General features: G+C 37.4%; 1 protein-coding gene across 1 annotated transcript in view; it reads right to left on the bottom strand.

Annotated features, from left to right (window-relative positions):
- Positions 1-471: 471 nt before the first annotated feature.
- LOC124593865 (TGF-beta-activated kinase 1 and MAP3K7-binding protein 3) overlaps positions 472-25,357 on the bottom strand; it is a 488,317-nt gene continuing 463,431 nt past the window's right edge. The window contains exon 13 of the mRNA XM_047132213.1: positions 472-857. The gene's annotated coding sequence lies outside the window, so the exon portion shown is untranslated. The remainder of the gene's footprint in view (positions 858-25,357) is intronic.

Here is a 25,357-nt window from a genome sequence, read left to right on the forward strand (position 1 = left end):
GGGAGTTCCTGATTTCAGATCCATACTAGAAATGGACAGATACGTATTTTAAGATACCCACAACTATTATTTAAAATGTACTGGGTGTTCCACATCAGAACACAATTACTAATTTCAATTTTGTGTTTAAAAATCCACCGTCATATTTATTTGAAAACTTCATAAGATGTCTTTTTTAATGTACATCTGCATTTAGAAAATAACTGTGAAGTGCTTTGGAGAGTATATGTAGTCCTCATAACATGATGATCATAGAAAAAGCAACATTAACTGTCTTCATTGTTGATGACTACTTGCAGAGAGGTCCATGTCACAACAAAGAATATAGCCTGTGCTAAGCATAGCTTACAAAAAAGGTCTAACATTCTATTTTATGGGAATGTAATAAGAAAATTATGACAGTTTGAATGGTTCATGTAATTCATTTTTTGAATTGTCATTAAGGTTTGTATATTGTTTCTTTCTTTATCACTCAAGGTTCTTTTTTTTTTTTGGATTCTAAATATAGATTTATGGATAACAAGGATCATATCACAGTCTTAAGTAAACTCAGTCTTAAAAAAAACTTTGGTTTACTTTGAGTTTTTGTACATACTTGCAACAGCTCCCTCAATATATTTGTATGTACACAGGAAGCAAGAGGAATGCCACTGAACCTACAACTGATCTCTGTTCCAGACAGATACACATAGTATTACAAAAAGGAATTGCCCCCCAGACATCAGCAGCAGGTGACTGTATTTCCAAACCAATGAAGTAAGATGCTTTGTTTTTCAGTCAGCATCATTTCACAGTCAGAAAGCAAGGTTCATTCACGTGGAGCAATTCCCAGCAGACAACTCTTCAGGTGTCTCCTCCTGAAACAAGAATAGATGTCTAAATACCTCACTTCCCATAGAAATAGGAGCTAAATGATGTAGAATGTAAAAAGAAAATCCATGTGTGTTAGGTATCCAACCAATTTTAAAAATTTACACATTTTGAGACAAATGAAAGTTGTCTGCAACCATCTGCTAAAACTGCAAGAACTATAGCAATCTCTATTTCAAACTGCCTCTGTCACCTAAAAATATTCCCATTAGGTTTTTGTGCATTAATTTGCCTTTTTTCTGCCAGTGATGGAACACACTGCAAGTTACAAAAATTTAAATCTACTTTTGTATCTCACAATTCTTGCTGTTTTGGTAAGTAGGTGTTCCTCTTCTCTCACACATTTAAAATTTTGCATTAGTTGGAATTAGCTTCTGTATTCTGAATTTAGTCTAAAGATGTCTCATGAAGAGAATTCTTCATAATTAAATGCTATAGAAGACAATAGGAATTCAAAATTGTTTTGTTCTTAAAACTGGCTGCCTACTGACTTTAAATGAAGAAGAAAGCTCTTTCTGTTCTTTATAACAGTCTCTCTTCTCCTACAAATTGGGGCTTTATGGGTAATAAACCAGTGATCCAGTTATGTGGTCAGATTTTGACAAAGCAGAGAATGATCTGAGCTCAAACAGGTCTGTTGGAGTAGTTGTGATTATGCCAGAGTTACTGAGATCTAGATTAGATTAATACTTGTTCCATAGATCATGAATACGACACTTCGTAATGATGTGGAACGTGTCAGGTTAATAAAAGATGTCTGTACAAGATATTACATTACACAAAATATTGCATGACACTAATGTTTAAGTTTTTTCCCCTTATTTTATATCTAAAAATTCAGCCAATGAGTAGAAGGAGTTGTCATCTAGAAATTCTTTTAATTTATTTTTAAATGTTAGTTGGCTATCTGTCAGGCTTTTGATGCTGTTTGGTAGGTGACCAAAGACTTTTGTGGCAGCATAATTTACCCCTTTCTGTGCCAAAGTCAGATTTAACCCTGCATAGTGAAGCTCATCCTTTCTCCTGGTGTTATAGCTATGCACACTGCTATTACTTTTGAACTGGGCTGGATTATTAACAACAAATTTCATAAGTGTATATATATACTGTGAGTATCCCTAGATCCTTAAATAGATGTCTGCAGGATGACCGTGGGTGGGCTCCAGCAATTATTCTGATTACACGTTTTTGAGCAATGAATACTTTTCTACTCAACGATGAATTACCCCAGAATATGATGCCATACGAAAGCAGTGAATGAAAGTAGGCATAGTAAGCTAATTTACTGAGATTCTTATCACCAAAATTTGCAATAACCCTAATAGCATACGTAGCTGAACTCTGACATTTCAGCAGACCATCAATGTGTTGCTTCCAGTTGAACCTCTCATCAATGGACACACCTAAAAATTTTGAAAATTCTACCTTAGCTACAGACTTCTGTTCAAAGTCTATATTTGTTACTGGAGTTGTGCCATTTACTGTACGGAACTGTATATACTGCGTTTTATTAAAATTTAAAGAGAGTCTGTTTGCTGAGAACCACTGAATAATTTTGTAAAAAACATTATTTACAATTACATCACTTAGTTCTTGGTTTTTGGATGTTATTACTATACTTGTATCATCAGCAAAAAGAACTAACTTTGCATCTTCATCAATGTGGAATGGTAAGTCATTAATCTATATCAAGAACAGTAAAGGACCTAAGACCGAACCCTGCGGGACCCCGTACTTGATAGCCCCCCAGTTTGAGGAATCAGCCGATGTTTTAACATTACATGAACCACTTATTTCAACTTTCTGCATTCTTCCGGTTAAGTATGAATTAAACCATTTGTGCACTGCCCCCTCAAACCATAACGACTTACCTTATCTAAAAGAATTCCATAATTTACACAATCAAAGGCCTTTGAGAGACCACAAAAAATACCATTGGGTGATGTCCGGTTATTCAGAGCATTTAATATTTGATCCGTGAAAGTGTATATAGCATTTTCTGTTGAAAAGCCTTTCTGAAAACCAAACTGACATTTTGTTAGTACTTTATTTTTACAAATATGGGAGGCTACTCTTGAATACATTACTTTCTCAAAAATTTTTGATAGAGCTGTCAGAAGAGAGATTGGGCGGCAGTTGTTGACATCCGACGTATCCCCCTTTTTATGCAATGGTTTTACAGTGGCATATTTCAGTGTATCGGGGAAAACACCCTGCTCCAAAGAGCTATTACATACGTGGCTGAGAATCCTACTTATCTGTGGGGAACAAGCTTTAAGTACCTTGCTGGGAATGCCATCAATTCCGTAAGAGCTTTTACTTTTCAGTGAGTTTATTATTTTACTGATTTCAGAGGGAGAGGTTGGTGGAATTACAGTTGTTTCAAACTGAACAGGTATGGCCTCTTCTATTAGTAGCCTTGCCTCTTCTAGTGAAGATCTAGATCCTATTTTCTCCACAACATTAAAAAATGATTATTGAAAATATTTTCAATTTCTGTTTGTTTGTTAGTACACTTGTCATTCAGTTTTATGGCACTAAAGTCTTCCTGTGCTCTTGGTTGCCCTGTTTCCCTTTCAATAATATTCCAAATTACTATATGAAATGTAGGAGATTATTTGAGTTGGTCATAAAATTCTATGGATCCGGTGACTTACTGCCTTATTTGCAGAGAAGCATTGTCATCACAATATGAAAGAAGGCCCTGCATGAACCATGGGCCATTGGTGGGGAGGCTTGCGTGTCTCAGCGATACAGATATCTGTTAAAGGTTTCAGGAATTACTGCAACCAATCGCCGTATCTGTACCGCAGGTGCAACCATAACATAGGGATATCTGTTGAGAGACCAAACAAATGTGTGGTTCATAAAGAGGGGCAGCAGTGTTTTCAGTAGTTGCATTGGCAACAGTCCAGATGGTCGACTTATCTGGCTTTATAAGGTCAGCCAAAACAGTTTTGCTGTGCTGGTGCTACAAACGGCTGAAAGCAAGGGGAAACTACAGCCTTAATTTTTCCTGAGGGTGGGCATGCAGGTCTACTATGTGGTTAAATGATGGTGGCATCCTCTTGTTAAAATATTCTGGGAGTAAAATAGTCCCCCCATTCAGATCACCAGCAGGGCTACTCAGGAGGATGTTGTTATCAGGAGAAACAAAAGTGGCATCCTATGGATTTGAGGATTGAATGGAAGATCCCTTATTTGGGCAGGTAGGTTAGAAAACTTAAGAAGGGAATGGAAGTTAGATATAGTGGGAACTAGTGAAGTTCGGTGGCAGTAGGAACAGGACTTCTGCTCAAGTGAATACAGTGCTGTAAATACAAAATCAAATGGGGGTAATGCAGTAGTGGGTTTAATAATAAATAAGAAAACGGGAACACAGGTAAGCTACCTGGGTAGTGAACACATTATTATAGCCAAGACAGAGTTGAGGTTCACACCCTCCACAGTAGTACATGTTCATATGCCAACTAGCTCCACAGATGATGCAGATATTGCAGAAATGTATGAGTAGATCAAAGAAACTATTCAGATAATGAAGGAAGGCGAAAATTTAATAGTCGTAGGAAGACGAAGATTTCGGAACCAGATTTTAAATTGTAACACATTTCCAGGGGCAGATGTGGATTCTGACCACAGTTTATTGGTTATGAACTGTAGATTAAAACTGAAGAAACTGCAAAAAGGAAGGAAATTAAAGAGATGGGATCTGGATAAGTTTAAAGAACTAGAGCTTTTGGAGAGTTTCAGAGAGAGCATTAGGCAACAATTGATAAGAACAGGAGAAAGGAATATAGTAGAAGAGAAACATGAAGCTTTGAAGGTTGAAATAGTGAGGGCAGAAGATGATCAAATGGGTAGAAAGACAAGGGCTAGTAGCAGTCCTTGGGTAACACGGGAAATACTGAATTTAACTGATGCAAGGGGAAAACTTAAAAATGCAGTAAATGAAGCAGGGGAAAGGGAATACAAACATAATATAATAGAGGGAAACATTACACGTGGGAAAAATTATATATAAAAACAAAGATGAGGTGACTTACCGAACGAAAGTGCTGGCAGATCGATAGACACACAAACATACACACAAAATTCAAGCTTTCGCAACAAACTGTTGCCTCATCAGGAAAGAGGGAAAGACGAAAGGATGTGGGTTTTAAGGGAGAGGGTAAGGAGTCATTCCAATCCCGGGAGCGGAAAGACTTACCTTAGGGGGAAAAAAGGACAGGTATACACTCGCACACACACACATATATCCATCCACACATACAGACACAAGCAGACATATTTAAAGACAAAGAGTTTGGGCAGAGATGTCAGTCGAGGCGGAAGTGTAGAGGCAAAGAAGTTGTTGAGAGACAGGTGAGGTATGAGTGGCGGCAACTTGAAATTAGCGGAGATTGAGGCCTGGCGGATAACGAGAAGAGAGGATATACTGAACAGCAAGTTCCCATCTCCGGAGTTCGGATAGGTTGGTGTTGGTGGGAACTATCCAGATAACCTGGACGGTGTAACACTGTGCCAAGATGTGCTGGCTGTGCACCAAGGCATGTTTAGCCACAGGGTTATCCTCATTACCAACAAACACTGTCTGCCTGTGTCCATTCATGCGAATGGACAGTTTGTTGCTGGTCATTCCCACATAGAATGCATCACAGTGTAGGCAGGTCAGTTGGTAAATCACCTGGGTGCTTTCACACGTGGCTCTGCCTTTGATCGTGTACACCTTCCGGGTTACAGGACTGGAGTAGGTAGTGGTGGGAGGGTGCATGGGACAGGTTTTGCACCGGGGGCGGTTACAAGGATAGGAGCCAGAGGGTAGGGAAGGTGGTTTGGGGATTTCATAGGGATGAACTAACAGGTTACGAAGGTTAGGTGGACGGCGGAAAGACACTCTTGGCGGAGTGGGGAGGATTTCATGAAGGATGGATCTCATTTCAGGGCAGGATTTGAGGAAGTCGTATCCCACGTGTGAAAGCACCCACGTGATTTACCAACTGACCTGCCTACACTGTGATGCATTCTATGTGGGAATGACCAGCAACAAACTGTCCATTCGCATGAATGGACACAGGCAGACAGTGTTTGTTGGTAATGAGGATCACCCTGTGGCTAAACATGCCTTGGTGCACAGCCAGCACATCTTGGCACAGTGTTACACCGTCCGGGTTATATGGATACTTCCCACCAACACCAACCTATCCGAACTCCGGAGATGGGAACTTGCCGTTCAGTATATCCTCTCTTCTCGTTATCCGCCAGGCCTCAATCTCCGCTAATTTCAAGTTGCCGCCACTCATACCTCACCTGTCTTTCAACAACTTCTTTGCCTCTACACTTCCGCCTCGACTGACATCTCTGCCCAAACTCTTTGTCTTTAAATATGTCTGTTTTTATATATAACATATAAAACATAAGATTGACAGAAAGTGCAAAATGGCTAAGTAGGATTGGCCAGAGGATAAATGTAAGGATGTAGAAGCATGTATCACTAGGGGGACTATAGATACCACCTACACGAAGATTAAACAGGCCTTTTCAGAAAAGAGAAGGAGCTGTATGAAAATCAACAGCTCTGATGGAAAATCAGTACTAAACAAAGAAGGGAAAGGTGGAAGGACTAAATAGTGGGGTCGTTGCAAGGAAGATACATTTGAAGGCTATATTATGAAAATGGAAGAGGACATAGATGATGATGATACTGCAAGGAAAATTTGACAGAACAGTGAAAGACCTAAATCAAAACAAGATCCCAGGAGCAGACAACATTCCATGAGACCTATTGATATCCTTGGAGAGTCAGCCATGACAAAACTCTTCCATCTGGTGTGCAAGATGTTTGAGACTGATGATGTACTCACAGATTTCAAGAGGAATATCATAATCCCAATTCCAAATAAAGCAGGATCTGACAAGTGTGAATATTACCAAACTATCAGTTTAATAAGACATAGTTGCATAACTTAATCATAGCTAACACTTGGTTCAAGAATCATAAATCTTCGTCAGGAAGTGCAAACTGGATAAGCAGGGATGGCTGGAGGACAAATGTAAGGATGTAGAGGCATATCTCACTAGGGGTAAGATAGATACTGCCTACAGGAAAATTAAAGAGACCTTTGGAGAAAAGAGAACCACTTGTATGAATATCAAGAGCTCAGATGTACTTGAGGACAATATTATGGAAATGGAAGAGAATGTAGATGAAGATGAAATGGGAGATACGATACTGCGTGAAGACTGCACTGAAAGACCTGAGTCGAAACAAGGCCCTGGGAGTAGACAACATTCCATTAAAACTACTGACGGCCTTGGGAGAGCCAGTCCTGAAAAAACTCTACCATCTGGTGAGCGAGATGTATGAGACAGGCAAAATACCCTCAGACTTCAAGAAGAATATAATAATTCCAATCCCAAAGAAAGCAGGTGTTGACAGATGGGAAAATTACCAAACTATCAGTTTAATAAGTCACAGATGCAAAATTCTAACATGAATTCTTTAGAGACGAATGGAAAATCTGGTAGAAGCTGACCTCGGGGAAGATCAGTTTGGATTCCGTAGAAATATTGGAACACGTGAGGCAATACTGACCTTATGACTTATCTTAGAAGAAAGATTAAGGAAAGGCAACCCTACATTTCTAGCATTTGTAGACTTAGAGAAAACTTTTGACAATGTTGACTGGAATACTCTCTTTCAAATTCTAAAGGTGACAGGGGTAAAATACAGGGAGCGAAAGGCTATTTACAATTTGTACAGAAACCAGATGGCAGTTATAAGAGTCGAGGGGCACGAAAGGGAAGCAGTGGTTGGGAAGGGAGTGAGACAGGGTTGTAGCCTCTCCCCGATGTTATTCAATCTGTGTATTGAGCAAGCAGTAAAGGAAACAAAAGAAAAATTCAGAATAGGTATTAAAATCCATGGAGAAGAAATAAAAACTTTGAGGTTTGCTGATGACATTCTAATTTTGTCAGAGACAGCAAAGGACTTGGAAGAGCAGTTGAACAGAATGAAAAGTGTCTTGAAAGGAGGATATAAGATGAACATCAACAAAAGCAAAATGAGGATAATGGAATGTAGTCGAATTAAGTTGGGTGATGCTGAGGGAATTAGATTACGAAATGAGACACTTAAAGTAGTAAAGGAGTTTTGCTATTTGGGGAGCAAAATAACTGATGATGGTTGAAGTAGAGAAGATGTAAAACGTAGACTGGCAATGGCAAGGAAAGTGTTTCTGAAGAAGAGAAATTTGTTAACTCTGAGTATAGATTTAAGTGTCAGAAAGTCGTTTCTGAAAGTATTTGTGTGGAGTGTAGCCATGTATGGAAGTAAAACATGGCCAATAAATAGTTTGGACAAGAAGAGAATAGAAGCTTTTTAAATCTGGTTCTACAGAAGAATGCTGAAGATTAGATGGGTAGATCACATAACTAATGAGGATGTATTGAATAGAATTGGGGAGAAGATGAGTTTGTGGCACAACTTGAAAGGAGAAGGGACGGGTTGGTAGGACATGTTCTGAGGCATCAAGGGATCACAAATTTAGCATTGGAGGGCAGTGTGGAGGGTAAAAATTGTAGAGGGAGCAGATTCAGAAGGATGTAGGTTGCATTAAGTACTGATAGATGAAGAAGTTTGCACAGGATAGGGTAGGATGGGAGCTGCATCAAACCAGTCTCAGGACTGAAGACCACAACAACAACAAGACATAGTTGCAAAATACTAACATATATTCTTTACAGGCCAGCCGAAGTGGCCGTGCGGTTCCAGGCGCTGCAGTCTGGAACCGCGAGACCGCTACGGTCGCAGGTTTGAATCCTGCCTCGGGCAAGGATGTTTGTGATGTCCTTAGGTTAGTTAGGTTTAATTAGTTCTAAGTTCTAGGGGACTTATGACCTGAGAAGTTGAGTCCCATAGTGCTCAGAGCCATATATTCTTTACAGCAGAATGGAAAAACTGGTAGAAGCATACCATGGGGAAGAACAGTTTGGATTTCGGAGAAATGTAGGAACACACGAGACAATACTGACCCTATGACTTCTCTTACAAGATAGGTTAAGAAAGGTAAATCTACATTTATAGCATTTGTAGACTTAGAGAAAGCTTTTGACAGTGTTGAGTGGAATGCTCTCTTAGAAATTCTGAAGATAGCAGGGCAAAATAGGGAGCAAAAGGCTATTTACAACTTGTGCAGAAACCAGACGACAATTATAAGAATCAAGAGGTATGACAAAGAGGCAGTGGTTAAGAAGGGAGAGAGACATGATTGTAGCTCATCATAGAGGTTATTCATTCTATACAATGAGCAAGCATTAAAGAAACAAAAGAACAATCTGGAACAGGAATTAAAGGCCAGGGAGAAGAAATAAAAACTTTGAGGTTTGTCAATGACATTGTAATTCTGTCAGAGACAGAAAAGGACGGAAGAGCATTTGAGCGGAATGGACATTGTCGTAAAATGATGGTATAAGATGAACATCAACAAAAGCAAAACAAGGATAATGTAATTCTGTCAATTTAAATCAGATGATGCTGAAAGAATTACATTAGGCAACAAGACACAGTAATAGATGAGTATTGCTATTTGGGTAGAAAAAAACTGATGATGGCCAAAGTAGTGAGGATATAAAATGTAGACTGGCAATGGCAAGAAAAGCATTTCTGAAGAAGAGAAATGTGTTAACGTTGAACACAGATTTAAATGTTAGAAAGTCTTTTTTGAAAGTGTTTTTTGGAGTGTAGCTACATACGGAAGTGAAACATAGGCGATAAACACTTTAGACAAAAGGAGACTAGAAGCCTTTGAAATGTGATGCTACAGAAGGGAAGGATAGGTTACATAACTGATGAGAAGGTACTGAATCAATTGGATAGAAAAGAAATTTGTGGCACAACCTGACAAGAAGAATGGATCTGTTGATAGGACACATAAGACATCAAGGGATCACCAATGTAGTATTGGAGGGAAGTGTTGGATACAAAAATCATAGAGGTATACCAAGAGATGACTACAGTAAGCAGACTTATAAGGATGTAAGTTGCAGTAGATGTAAGTTTCAGTAGTTATTCAGAGATGAATAGGGTTGCACAGTATAGAGTACCATGGAGAGCTACATCAAACCAGTCTTTGGACTGAAGACGACAACAACAACAACAACAACAACAACAACAATGAAAGAAGGTATAAACAGATAAATATGAAAGTTTCAGACAATTAATCTGGTAAGTCATGCTTATAAACTGCTGGCCAAACTAATATACAGAAGAAAAGAAAGAAAAATTGATCATATACTACAGGAAGCTCAGTTGGGTTTCAGGAAGGGAAAATTTACCAGAGATACAGTCAGTCCCTGGTAATGGAAAGAAAATTGAAAATATCAGGACGCCTTCCTGACATTAATGGACCTAGAGAAAATGTTAGAGAATGTAAAGTGGAACAAAATGTTCACTTTCATTAAAAGATTGGGGCTAAAGTATAGGGACAGAAAAAAATTTACAATATCTACAAAACCCTTGGTCACAAAAGACAGGTTTGCACTCTGAGGTGTGTGAGGCAGGGTTGCAGTTTGTTTTGAAAATAGTTTAATTCTTTATTTTCCAGCACAACCACACACAATGTCAATAAGACACTACTGATTTCAGTTGCCACCAGCCATCTTCAGATGTAAAATGTGTGCAGCAGTTCACTCCAACCACTGTGAGAACCACATTGTCAATGTGGTTGGAGTCAACTATTGCATCCACTTTTTTTAGTATTGGAGGATGGCTAAAACCGGTAATTTCTTGTAGAAATTGTAGAAATTATGTATGATAGTGCCAGAAAATAAACTTATTTGAACACTCACTGACACCTTTAGTATGACCAAAATATTGTTCTTTCCCAAAAGGGTTGCAGTTTATTGTTATTTTTGTTCAGCTTGTTTGGAATGAAGCAGTAAAGAAAGTGAAAGAAAATTTCAGAAGATAAATATAGGCACAAGGAGAACAGATATTACTGCAAATATCTGCAGATGACATAGCACTTCTGGTTGTTTGTAAGGAAGATTTAGAAAACCTGGTGAAAAACATGGACAACATATTTAGCTCACAATGTGGGTTAAGGACAAATGGAGCAAAGACAAGGGTGACAAATAGTAGTACAAAGCAGAATAATGCCTTCCTTGGCATTGGCAGCTACACATTAGTGGAGGAAGTGAATGAATTCTCTTATCTCGGAAGGAAAACTTCACAGACTAGCTGCCGCAAGAAAGATAATCAGAAGTTGTCTGGCACAATCAGAGAAAGCTTTCTTCAATAGAAGAGCTTTACTCATATCAGAATATGGAGCCAAGGCAGTACTTTCTGAGAGTTTACATCTGGAGCACAACATTGTGTGGACCATTGGAAGTTTGCAAAGGAAGAAACTGGAAGTATGTGACGCTGTCAAAGGATGCTAAATTTTAAGTGAATACATAAAATTAAAAAGCACTGTAAGTATAACTGAAGGTTATGGAAGACATGCACTAGAAGAAGGAAAATCTGCTGTGGCATCCACAAATAATTAACTGGAAGGAGCAGTTAAGGGGGAAAATAGTATAGATAAATCAAGAGTGGAATATCTACAGCTGACTATAGAGGATGTTTGGTGCTAGTTATGAAGCGATTAGCACGAGACAGGAAAAGACTAAAGACTTAAAAGTGAGACAAAGAGAGAATCTAAATCGTTACCAGTTGCATTAAAACAACTGGCACCCATCCATCTTGATCTTCTTGAGAAATAAGTCATTTATAGTGAGAAGATGAAGGATGTCTCTCAAGGTTTGTTGAAAGTTTCACTGATGCTTATGGCTTGGCAAAGTTTGCTTAGAAAGGTGTAAAGACATTTTTTGGAAAAGCAGCAATTTGCACTACTTTCTCAACATATAACATTTCATGTTTTTATTACTGTTACAATCTTTCCTGGATATATCACAATTAATGCAGTTAGTTTAATTCTATTGACTCTTATATTTTGGCAACGAATTTTACTGCTTAAGTGGAAAGCATAATAGGAATTAGAAAATTCATTCAATCCCATAAGTGGTTTGAACCTGTATTAGCTTATAGAGGGAACCATGCAAAACAATATACATATAAAACTGAATTTAATATATGAAAATCATCCAAAGCAGTCACTGAGTGTAGAAACTGAATAATAAGGATGTGCAAGTCAAATCTGAGGTTAATGTATGTAACAGTGATGCGCAGTAAAATTTCTCAGGAGTATTAGAGGATTGCAACATTCACTGACAATTTAATTTTAGATCCAATAAACCACAGTGATTTAGCTGTCAAACTAATAGTGATTGGTTTACCTGACTGTGATGGTCAAATGTTTGCAATAAGTTATACTCACTGTAGATCACAGAAAAAAAGCAGAAATCTAAATAATGACTCATGTAGTCAGAAATTACAGGAAGAGCATTGGGGTGGGATGGAGGGAGATATATTAAGCAAATAATGTAGATGGAAATCTAACTCTTTCTTAAACATGTTGCTATGGTAATCTTTGACTTTTGTTTTCTCTTAAAACAAACTGAAATTAAAGTATCTTATGATAGTAAGACAGAGCTTTACTTAATTCAGAGGACAAATTGTAGTCAAGAGTTGAAACAATATCACCACAAACATTAAAAAAGCAAAACACACACACACTATGCTAAAAAAATAAAGCACACAGGGATTATGGGAAAACATTTTGGAAGATTGTTAAAGCAGAAATAAAAAATAGCAAGCCAAATGAAATTGAGGTCCCAGAAATAGCTGTGATAGAAATGGTGACATATTAAAATCGTCAGCAGTCAAATTCAATGATGCTTCCTCACAATGATGCCAAACACTGTTTCCACCAATAAACAACCAAATCCCCATACTTTAGATTTACTTGTGCAGACACTGCAAGCACCATCAACAATATTAGTTTAAAAAATACAACCCCTAAGGAGATTAAAATTTATCAGGTAACTAAAAGGTAGTAATTTTGGTGCTCAATGACTATATTTCTAGCAGAACATTAAAATCCTTTGCTGACTTTATGCAGCTACCCTTCAATTATCTTTGTAATCAATCAATGACTCAGGGCATATTTCACATGGATTTAGCAACACCTATGTATAAAACTGGAGACAAATGAACAATTTCTAATTAAAGACCTATTTCACTCTTTCCAGGACCAGGAAGTGAGAGGAGCAGAGAGGGGAAAATACTGGTGGGTGCAATGTCAGAAAGTGATGCACAATGAGAGTGTGGGGATATGAACTGGGTGGAGGGATAGTACAGAGGGGGTGGAAGCTGTCGGGTGAAGGGTGTGGGGTCAGTGCATTACTGTGAGTTGAGGCTGGGATAATTTCAGGAACAGAGAATATGTTGTAAGGATTGGTGCCACCTGCAGAGTTCAGAAAAACTGGTGGTGGAGGGGAGGATCCAGATGGCCCTTGTTGTGAAGGAGCTATTGAAATCAAGCATGTTATTTTCAGCTGCATGTTGTACCAAAGGGTGGTCCACTTTGCTCTTGACCACAGTTTGGCAGTGGCCATTCTTTCTGGTTGATAGCCAGTTGGTAGTCTCACCAATATAAAAATTGCACACTTTTTTATATTGGTATGACTATGGCTACCAACCAGCTGACCACCATGATGAATGACCACTTCTGAAATTATTCTGCTCTCAACCTATGATAACTCATTGTCCTCACAATCTCCATCTATTGTTTCTGTTTCCTATGTCTTATCAACTCCTCCCAACTCATGTGCCCTCACTCTCGTTGTGTGCTGCTCTCTGCCAACACACCCACCAGTTCTTGCCCCTCTCTGATCGTCAGCTTTCCCATTCCCCATATCCCTCTCCCCCTTCCACACAGCTTCCTGGTGCCACATGCTGCATCTGGCAGGCTTTCCCTGTCACCTTCTAGTCCCTGCATGCTCCACCAGACAATACTCTTCTTTTCCCTACCTTATATCCATCCCCCTTGCCTCCCCAGTCCAGATTGCTGCTTTCGTTCAATGCAAAAGCATCAGAATGGCCAGAGATAGTGGTCATGTGTGCATGAGATGTACCTGCTTGTGTGAATGTGTGTTTTTTTTCCTTTTTTCTGAGGAAAGCTTTGGCTAAAAGTTCAGTGTGTAACAGTCTTTTCATTGTTCCTGTCTGCAACTTAATGTGTCATCTTTACAGTGAGTAGCAATCTACCCTTTTCATAATTGTTGCTATTCCTACCAGGACTTTCCATTGTTTAAAGACTTATGTGATATCCAACTAGCAAAAATGACTTGCTACCACCAGAAGTAAGCATTAATCAAGAAGCTCATATCAGTATGTTATGCCCTTAGAAGCATGTCTTATTGTCTTATGGAAGTAGCTTCTGGAGCAGCACACCTAATGTAAATGTGCAAACCACTATGAACTTCATGGCAGAGGATATGTCCCATTGTACCAGTTATAACAGTTTCTTCAAAATCTCTATGGGACACTGTCCTCTGACATTACCTTTCTTTATAGAAATAGCCGATGCCAGGAATATTTTCAAATCTTGTATAAGTGAACATTATCTCAGCTGTTCCACAGATGCCTCTGATGAAATTGGACATGTTTTTAATTTTGGCAATAACAATGTGAATTTGTGCTCTAAAGTGGAAATTGTAAAGACAGCGTGGCATAGAAGAATGGGTAAAATAAAAAAATCATAGAAACAGAAATTTCTTCATCAGTTATCACGTCAACTGGAACCCACAAAGTCAAAATTGCAGCCTCAAGAATCTTCCCCTAGACGTACTGCAACCAACAATGAGAAAATGAAGATAAGTAAAAAAGTTTTTTTTGTATATCTTACACCTCTCGAAGCTTTTGAAACTAATGAACAGACTAAAAATTTTCTGGTGATGTGTGGGAGGGTAAGATTACAATTGTGGGCATCATCTGGGATCAGTTGACTGGTAATGAAGTCTTGTCTGTTGCAGAAGAAGAAAGAACAGTGATTTGTGTCAATTGCAGTTTATTTGAAACTCCAATCACTCGAAGAAAGAAGATTGAGAGGTGCCCAACAAAGTTGTATCAACAGTGACAAGATACTATCAACAATGATGGACTGGATGAATTGAAAGAGGATTTTAAAACTATGATGAGGGACATCAATAAGAAAAAAGATAAGTACAAACTATTTGTGAATATCTTTTTTTTTGTTTTTTTTTTTTTTTTTTTTTGTGGGCTCATGTGATTACTAGGAAAATGAATAGAGGCAAGCGCAGTGGTGATGAAGTGAAAGCTGCAGGACCCAGCCAAGACATGTTTGAATCAAGAGAAAGTGTAATCAGCAAAGAAACAGTTAAAACCGATATTTTGCAGTTGATTTTGGCAAAATTAGAACTGAAAACAATAATAACATGGATAGGGTACAATACCAAATATACCAACTTAGTAATCAGGTTTCAGAACTAAAAAATGGGTTGTCAGAGGGATTAAAAATGTGACTGAAAAAGTCGGTGTCCTAGAAAATAAATTTATGGTTTTGGAAAATGAGTTAGTTGCCCAATCTGCACAACAGACAAAGAATGTTAATGATGTCAGAGTTGAACAGAAGGCTGTTGTGGTAAAAATGGAACAGAACTTTACGAGTTTAGATCAAAAATTTTAGTATGCTAACTAATGTAAATGTTTTAGATCAAAAAATTTCAGCAGTTCAGGAAAATTGTATCCCAAAAATCTAGTGTTGCATGGTCCAACACTCCAATCAAAAGCTTCTGATCAGACAATTTACATCCAGTGGATTTTCTGCACCACTGTAGAGATAGTTTTGTGTCAGGCATGAGGGACAATCAAAAACTAAATTTTTTAAATGATATCTCGTAGGCTTGGGTAAATCTAAATTTAAGTCACTGGAAAACATATCAAAGTTTCAAAAAGAGCTCTTTAAATAAATTTTGGTCGGAAGCTGAACAGGGGAGAATTAAAAGTGAATTTCTGAATGGTCCTAGTTATAGGAATAGGAACAGTACTCTGAAAGAGTTTTGTAAGAATCAACCTAAGAAACTAACACACCTTGACAAACCATTTGACAAAATGACTTTGATTGACGCACTCAAAAGGAGATTACCAGAGTGGTTGCAGTGGGATTTAGTGCACAGACCAGACAATCGTCTTGAACAGTTTTTATGATATGTTGACAGGCTGGATAGGGCAGTAAAAAGGAACATGTACCATAACAATCAACATGATAGAGATCACAATGATAACAACTACAGAAACAGAGATAATGGTAACTTCTATCAGGGTCAAAATGTTAATAGAGACAGAAATTTTGAACATCAATAGAATAGGAATAATGGGGATAATCATGGGAAATTTAATAGGAGAAACAATCATAGAGGTAACTACTTGGGAAACAGCAGTTCGCCTCAATGAAGGTCCACAGTTTTAGGGTGAGGAAACACAACAACCACAGGACCTCCAATTTACACTTGAAATAGACAATAATAACAGTGTTAATAATGTGGCACAGGTATCTGAAGTTGAACAGAAGGAACATCAGATTTCTCATTTATGTTTTGAAGCAAGATTTGAAATACTATGTTTAATTATAGTGATGTAGGTACTAATCACAAACCAAAATGTGAGAGAAATGAGAATTTTGATGTAGTGTGTACTAACGATTTCTTCTCTTGGTCAGAAAACAGTGTTATTGATGTATGTGAAACAGGTGATGATGGAATTAGATCTGAATTAGGTGGTATTTTTGATGTAGATGTGAATTAGTGCTGTGAAATGACTGAAGGTGGTAAGTCTGAGACTAGTAGCTTATTGCAAATGAATGTAGGTGAGGTGTGTGACTTTGATGGGGATGAGACTTGTGTTGTTAATGATGTTGTTGATGAAGTAATTTTGGAAGAATATGATGATGCTAGTGATGATGATGAGTATCATCATGTCTGGTGTACAAAAATATAATAATCTCATATATGTATAAGGATGGCAGAGTTAATATTTTAAGTTTTCTAAATAATGGTCGACATGGTTCTTTGTGATTTGCAGTGCACATATTTCGCAAGATTTTTTTCTGTATTTTTAGTATCCACACTATGTCAAGTTACCCCAAAAATCAATACCATACCTAATAATGGATTCGAAGTAGCCTGTATGTGCTACTTTTCATGTGTCGATGTCAGTTGCAATTGATAATATTTGCAATGCGAATGCAAAGCTGCTCAGTTTGTTTGCCAGGCATTCAATGTGTGCCTGCCAGCTCAAACTTTTATCTACATTTAAACCTAAGAATTTTACTGAGTCAACTTCTTCTATACCTTTGTCATGTACAATCTTAATCTGCTCACATTTTGACTGTTTGGTTTTGACCTGCATCACGTGAGTCTTAGATATGCTTGGATTCAACCCATTTAGCTGAAACCAAGTTTCTAAGGTACTGAGGATACTGATCACAGATTTGGGAATTTTTTCTGAGTCCTGATCTTCGACTAAGACAGAAGTTTCATCTGTGATCAGAACTGATGGGGACCTGATATTTAATGGTAAGTCATTAACATAAAAGAGAAATAGGACTGGGCCTAATATGCAGCCTTGTGGAACACCCTGATATATATATATATATATATATATATATATTTTCCCAGTCAGAAAAATAATATGTGCCATCTGAAGAAATGCTAACTCTTTGCTTTCTGTTGGATAAGAAGGATTTAAGCCATTGTAGGGCACTGCTGCTAATGTCATACTTTTCAATTTTGTAAATAAGTAATTCATGGTTTACAGAATCAAACACCTTTGTGAGATCACAGAAAATTCCTGCCACCTTTTTCTCTTGTCTAATGATGTACTTATTTTCTCAATGAAACTGTTTACTGCATCTATGGTGTTTTCCCCTGCTGAAAACCAAATTGATTGTTTAGAATAACAGAATATTTTGCAATGAAGTTTTGGATTCGTGCAACAGCAAATTTTTCAAATATTTTAGATAGGACTGGGATAGTCGAGATAGGATGATAATTTCCCATGATCACTCTTGATCCCTTCTTGAAGAGTGGTTTGATTTCAGAATATTTCAGTTCTTCTGCGAAACAGCCCTCTTCAAAACATTAATTTATTATTTGAGCTAGTGGGTTTGCAATTCTATTGTGTACCACTTTAATAACTTTGGTGGGTATTCCATCCCACCCTGCAGACTTTTTGTTTATTAATGTTAGAATATCATTTTCTGCATCCTCCACAGAAACTTTTAAGAAGTTTGTAAAGTTTTCAGAGTTTTCACCTAGGCCAAAGTGATTTACTTTGTTGTGAAAATCTGTTACATCTACATCAGAGCGCTGAAGACCTTGCTGTCGTGCGCCCACAAAACCCCTCTTCTACTACTACTACTACTACATCAGACTTTTCTACATTTATAAAGAATTCATTAAAGTAATCTGGTATTTGAGTTGGATGTACAATAGTACTTCCTTCAATGTCAATTTTTGGAATTTCTTGGTTACAGGCTTTAACACCTAACTCAGATTTAATGACTGACCACATAGCCTTTGTCTTATTTTTATTATTTAATATTAGCCTGTTATTTGCCAGTTGTTTCGCTGCCCTGACAACTCTTTTAAATATGGTTGTATAGAGTCTTACATGTTTAATGAAATCAATATCTTTGTTATACTTCAGTACTTTGTACAATTGCCTTTTCCGTACACTGGAAATTTTTATGCCCTGGGTAATCCACTTTACTTTATTTATTATTTTATTGCTGCAGAGTCTAGGTGGAAATCACTTGAGTTACAATGATCAAAAGGCCATGTTTTCTCTTTTAGCTTCTCACTAAATGTTAGCAAGTTTTCTTTGCTAAAGTTCTTGCTCATATGGGTTCTCATATGTCTAATAACAAAGATGATGATTCAGATTTTGGATGTCCTTACATTAAGATTAAGATTGATCAATGGGAAGAGAACTGCTTGATTGATTTGTGGTATATCCGAACAATTTAAAGACAAGATCCAGTTTAGTAAGAATTTTGTGGAAATGTCCATTACACATGTAAAGATAAGAGGAGCTACAGGTAAGCAAAGCAAGTATGTAAAATGTCAAGTACTGTTAACATTTAGTACATAGAGGACAAGACCTATGAACATGAATGCACACTGATACCTATTCTAGAAGAAAATATACACTATGTTAGTAAATTTATAAGACTATATAACTGTATTTTGTTTGTCTGGAATTTAGTATGTAAGATCATGTGATTTCTACAGTTCTGTCTTATCTATTGATTGAGTTAAAATCTCTGATACAGTATATAATTATGTGCTGTAATATATTTGTGCTTTAGAATTTGATACATATATGCCATGAGGAAAAATGAATAGATGCTTTTGCAATTTTGAAATGGGACAATGTTCATAATCTGTACTGCAGAAACTAGGAATAGTATCGTAGTATAATCTGTCTGTATCACTTTGTTAGTTAATTTTCTTCTTTCATTTCACTTAACTCTGTTTTTTTAATCATTTCTGATATAAATCCCCCTAACTGACTTTGAAAAATGAATAGGGAGAGCATATTTCATGTGATGTGAAAAAGGTATTGAACAGCTTATTTGGTACACAAAACAATGTTTCAAGATTTGATGTGGATGCTAGACAGGAAGTTATTTATCCATTGGAGCATGTGATATGAACTCTAAGGAGAAAAATGAGAGATGTGGGCGGATCCACTCCCCACACTGCAGTATGTATGTACTCTGCTGAACCAGTCAGCTTGCTAGACGTCATGGGTGCTGGGTGATGTACTCAGGCATCTGTCAATTACATCAGTGTTGTATATTTGTGATTTGTTAGCCAAGACTGCTAAAGACAGTGTTATTTCACATAAATGCATGTTTTTTCAAGTAGCGGTATTGACTTTCCAATACATTATGTAACTTTAAATCTGCATGTATTTTTTTTATCAATTGTAAATGAATCTTCTAGGGTTTTATTTATGTAGGTTAGTTTGTATGGACAACTAGCAAATAGTGCGGAAGACATTTACTAGTATAGACAATATAACAAGATGAATACATGTCTGCTTTTATACACTGAGTTTGGTCCTCAAGATACTCGATTATGTCATCATTCAAAGCTAACTATGACTCTATTTACCTGTATTTATCCTGAGTAGTGCAATACTGTATCTGATTGGAACTTGAGTTGTGGGCAGATTCATGCTTAACTCTGCTTTGGTACCCCTGATGTACACCTATTGATTGAGGCTACATGCTTCTTAAAATTACTCTTTGCATATAATTGAACATATTGATATGATTATTCAAACATTATGAATCACCTCGAAGGGAACGATCTATTGATACGTAATCATCATGGTTTCAGAAAACATCGTTCTTGTGCAACGCAGCTAGCTCTTTATTCACACGAAGTAATGGCCACTGTCGACAGGGATCTCAAGTTGATTCCATATTTCTAGATTTCCGGAAAGCTTTTGACACCGTTCCTCACAAGCAACTTCTAATCAAGCTGCAGGCCTATGGGGTATCGTCTCAGTTGTGCAACTGGATTCGTGATTTCCTGTCAGGAAGGTCGCAGTTCGTAGTAATAGACGGCAAATCATTGAGTAAAACTGAAGTGATATCAGGTGTTCCCCAGGGAAGTGTCCTGGGACCTCTGCTGTTCCTGATCTATATAAATGACCTGGGTGACAATCTGAGCAGTTCTCTTAGGTTGTTCACAGATGATGCTGTAATTTACCATCTAGTAAGGTCATCCGAAGACCAGTATCAGTTGCAAAGTGATTTAGAAAAGATTGCTGTATGGTGTGGCAGGTGGCAGTTGACGCTAAGTAACAAAAAGTGTGAGGTGATCCACATGAGTTCTAAAAGAAATCCATTGGAATTTGATTACTCGATAAATAGTACAATTCTCAAGGCTGTCAATTCAACTAACTACCTGGGTGTAAAAATTACAAACAACTTCAGTTGGAACGACCACATAGATAATATTGTGGGGAAGGCAAGCCAAAGGTTGCGTTTCATTGGCAGGACACTTAGAAGATGCAACAAGTCCACTAAAGAGACAGCTTACACTACACTCGTTCGTCCTCTGTTAGAATATTGCTGCGCGGTGTGGGATCCTTACCAGGTGGGATTGACGGAGGACATCAAAAGGGTGCAAAAAAGGGCAGTTCATTTTGTATTAACACATAATAGGGGAGAGAATGTGGCAGATATGACATGCGAGTTGGGATGGAAGTCATTAAAGCAAAGACATTTTTTGTCGCGGCGAGATCTACTTATGAAATTTCAGTCACCAACTTTCTCTTCTGAATGCGAAAATATTTTGTTGAGCCCAACCTACATGGGTAGGAATGATCATCAAAATAAAATAAGAGAAATCAGAGCTTGAACAGAAAGGTTTAGGTGTTCATTTTTCCCGCGCTGTTCGGGAGTGGAATGGTAGGGAGATAGTATGATTGTGGTTCGATGAACCCTCTGCCAAGCACTTAAATGTGAATTGCAGAGTAATCATGTAGATGTAGATGTAGATGTAGATTATGAACTTTTTTTCATTTTATAGTGTCGAAACATTTTTTGCCGGTTTGTACTCGGTTTGGATTCATGGGTCAGTCACCACATCGTAAACTTAGGCCCTAATACAAGGTGAACAACTTTGCTTCCGCCGTTTGCCGATAGGTGGCAACAAAAGTAAGTAGAGTTTGAAAGAAACAAATCACAGACATCAGGCAGTTAGCTTGGACCTCAGTCAACATAAACTCATTTAAACATTAGTCAATTTTTGTCTGCATCATGAAGTTGTTCTTGATTGAAAATATCAGTTTACAAGCCTAATTCTTGTCATTTGTTGGAGGTGTTACTCTTATGTTTTAATATGAAGAAAACAGCAGCTGAGTCTCATCGAATGCTCTCAAGTACATATGGTAAGGATGCTATTAGTGAAAGAACGTGTCATGAGTGGTTTCAACGCTTCAAGAACGGTGATTTTAACATAATAGACTGGCATAGTGGTGGAAGAGAGAATGTTTTTGAAGATGTAGAATTGGAGACATTGCTGAGTGAAGACTCACATCAAACTCAAGAAGAATTGGCATGATTAGTGGGAGTGACACAGCAAGCCATTTCAAAATGTCTCAAGGCTATGGGTATGATTCAGAAAGATGGAACTTTGGGTCCTGTGTGAGATGAAACCAAGAGACATTGAACGGCATTTGTGTGTTTGTGAACAGTTGCTTCAGAGGCAAAAACGGAAGGGATTTCTGCATCACACTGTGACCGAGGACAAAAAATGGGTCCATTACGATAACCCAAAATGCAAAAAATCATTAGGATATCCCAGCTATGCTTCCACATCGACAGCCAAACCGATTATTCATGGCTCCAAGATTATGTTCTGCATTTGGTGGGACCAGCTCAGTGTTGTGTACTATGAGGTGTTAAAACCAAGTGAAACAATCACAGGTGCTCGTTATTGAATGCAATTAATGCATTTGAGCAGAGCATTAAAAGACATTGCTCCCTCTGACTATCACCTGATTAGATCAATGGCACATGGCCTGGCTCACCAACACTTCCAATCTCATGAAGAAGTCACAAATTGGATCAATTCGTGGATCGCTTCAAAGATGAACAATTTTTTCAATGCGGGATTCGTACACTGCCCGAAAGATTGGAGATAGTAGTGGCCAGTGATGGAAAAAACTTTGAATGATACATGTGTAACCAATTTGTTTCATTAAAGCCTCAAAAGTTAGGGAAAAAATGGCAGAAGCATGAGTCAACAAATCCTCAAATACTCTGGTTTATGTGGCTGATTGATTTTGTGTTATATGCCTACTCATGGTTGAGCATATTCTTCTGGTCTGTACCTGTCATTGTGAGTTTTTCGAGTCGGCTCACTCATAGTACACTTAGGCTCTGAAATTTTTCTCTTCTCTTTTAAAGACTTTATGGATGTAAACTTACAATTTGTAATTCTAACAATTTACCATATCTCTGTATTTATTTGTATAGTTTAGAGTTGCAATGTTGTAGTATTGACCTTGTATCAATTGTCTTGTGACTTGTTCCACAGATCTGAATACCATATCCTGATATAGGTATAGATTGTGACTGGTATAATAGATATTTTTCTTGTGTTCTATGTAATATGTTATGTATCAGATACTTCTATACGTCTGTAATCTATCTCTAGGGATAATTTTTTGCACTGTTTGGCAAGCCTTGTAGTCTGCCACAATTACCTTCCCTTATAGAAATAGCCGATACCAGGGATATTTTCAAATTTTGTATAGGTGAACATTATCTTGGCTGTTTCACTGAAAGAGTTTCATGTGATTTTGTATAAGATGTGTTGTGTTTCAGGCTGATGTGTATAAAAAGAAATTAATTTGTTACAATCAATAGTTAAAGGCTCTGTTTGTATAGCTTGAATTATTCTTCTTTTAGAAATATTTGGGATTACAAAATATCTGGCATACTTAAAATTCATATTATTAATTGCACAATCTAATGCTAATCATTTAATTTATTTCTGGATTCACTTACAAAATAATGATATAACTTGGTGATGATTCTTCTTTTGTCAAGAAAGTTTGTAAACTATTTTGTTTTGTAAACTGTTTGGAATGTGTTAGTACCGCAGAATGAATTTAGTAGTAGTAGTAGTAGTAGTAGTGGGCATGCCTCTGATGAAATTGGACATGTTTTTTAATTTTGGCAATAACAATGTGAATTTGTTTTCGAAAGTGGAGATTGTAAAGACAGTGTGACATAGAAGAATGGGTAAAATAAAAAAGTCATAGAAACAGAAATTTCTTCATCAATTATCTTGTCAACTGGAACTCACAAAGTGAAAATTACAGCCTCAAGAATCTACCCGTAGATGTACTGCAGCCAAGAAAAAGAAAATGAAGATAAGTAAAACAGTTTTTTTGTGTATCTTACGCCTCTCGAAGCTCTTGTAACTAATGAATTGACTGAAAATTTATTGGTGATGTGTGGGAGGGTAAGATTACAAGTGATACATATGGGTAGTAGTATATTTACAAAATCATCAGTTAAAGCCCATTCTTGAAACTTTATTTGTAGACTTTCTCAGGACAGTTTACATCTGTTGTCAGTAGTCTGCCAGTTTAGTTTCTTCAGCATCTCTGTAACACTCTTGCAGAGCACAGTTTCACATTTCTGAACATTTAAAGCAAGTTACTGATGTTTGCACAACTTTGAAATCTTATCAAAATCTGACTGAATATTTAAGCAGTTTATAGATACATGCATCATCTGCAAGATCATTAATGTACAACATGAACAGCAAGGGTCCCAACACACTTCCCTGGGCTGCATCCATAGTTACTTCTGTATCTGACAGTGGCTGTCCATCCAAGAAAACATGCTGAATCCTCTCAACCAAGATGTCCTCAATCCAGTCACAAATTGCACTTGTACCCCATATGATTGAACTTTTGACAACAAGCATAGATGTGATACTGAGTCAAATGCTTTTCAGAATTCAAGAAACACTGCATCTACATGGCTGCCTTCATTCAAAGCTTTCAGTATGTCATGTGAGAAAATTGCAAGTTGAGTTTCTCATGAATGATGTTTTTAGTATCTATGCTGGTTGGGATGGATGCAGTCATTCTGTTCAAGATACCTCATTACATTTGAGCTCAAAATATGTTCTAAGATTCTACAAGTGGATGTTAAGGATATTGGATGGTAGTATTGGGGATCACGTCTATTACCACTGTTGTTAACAGATGTGACTTGTGCTCTCTTCAAACTACTGGTCACAGTTTTTTGTTTGAGGGATCTATGATGGATTGTAGTTAGGAGAGGGCCACTAATTCAGTACAGAATCTGACATGGATTCCACCGGGCCCTGGAGCTTTGTTCAATTTTAATGATTTCAGATGTTTCCCAACACCACTGACACTAATACCCATTTAATTCATCTGTTTAGTGGTACAAGGATCGAATTGTAGAAATTCTCCTATGGTTTCCTTTGTAAAGGAACACTGGAAAACAGAGATAAGCTGTTCACTTTTGCTTTGCTATCCTCAATTTCAGTTCCTGCTCATTCGCTGGGGACTTGATACTAACTTTGGTGCCACTAACAACCTTTATATATGACCAGTTTTTTTTGGGTTTTGCGAAAGATCATTTGACAATATTCTGCTATGATAATCATAAAAGGCATCACACATTGCTCTCTTGACAGCCAAATGTGTTTCACACAGCTTCTCTCTGTCTACAGTCCTATGCTTTATTTTACACCTATTAAATAAAGTGTTTATTCATCAGAAGTGACCAATGAGAATATTATGTAAAATATGTAATAGCACTTCTCAAATTTTTTACTCACTTCCCAATTTATTAACTCCTTAGTGTATTTTGTTACAAAAAACTCACTTTAAGCTGAACAGTGATGTATATAAACACAACACAAGATACAAAATAATTTCCATGTAGACTTTGTC

Source organism: Schistocerca americana, chromosome 2 (assembly GCF_021461395.2).
Source record: "Schistocerca americana isolate TAMUIC-IGC-003095 chromosome 2, iqSchAmer2.1, whole genome shotgun sequence".
NCBI classification, from domain to species: Eukaryota; Metazoa; Arthropoda; class Insecta; order Orthoptera; family Acrididae; genus Schistocerca; species Schistocerca americana.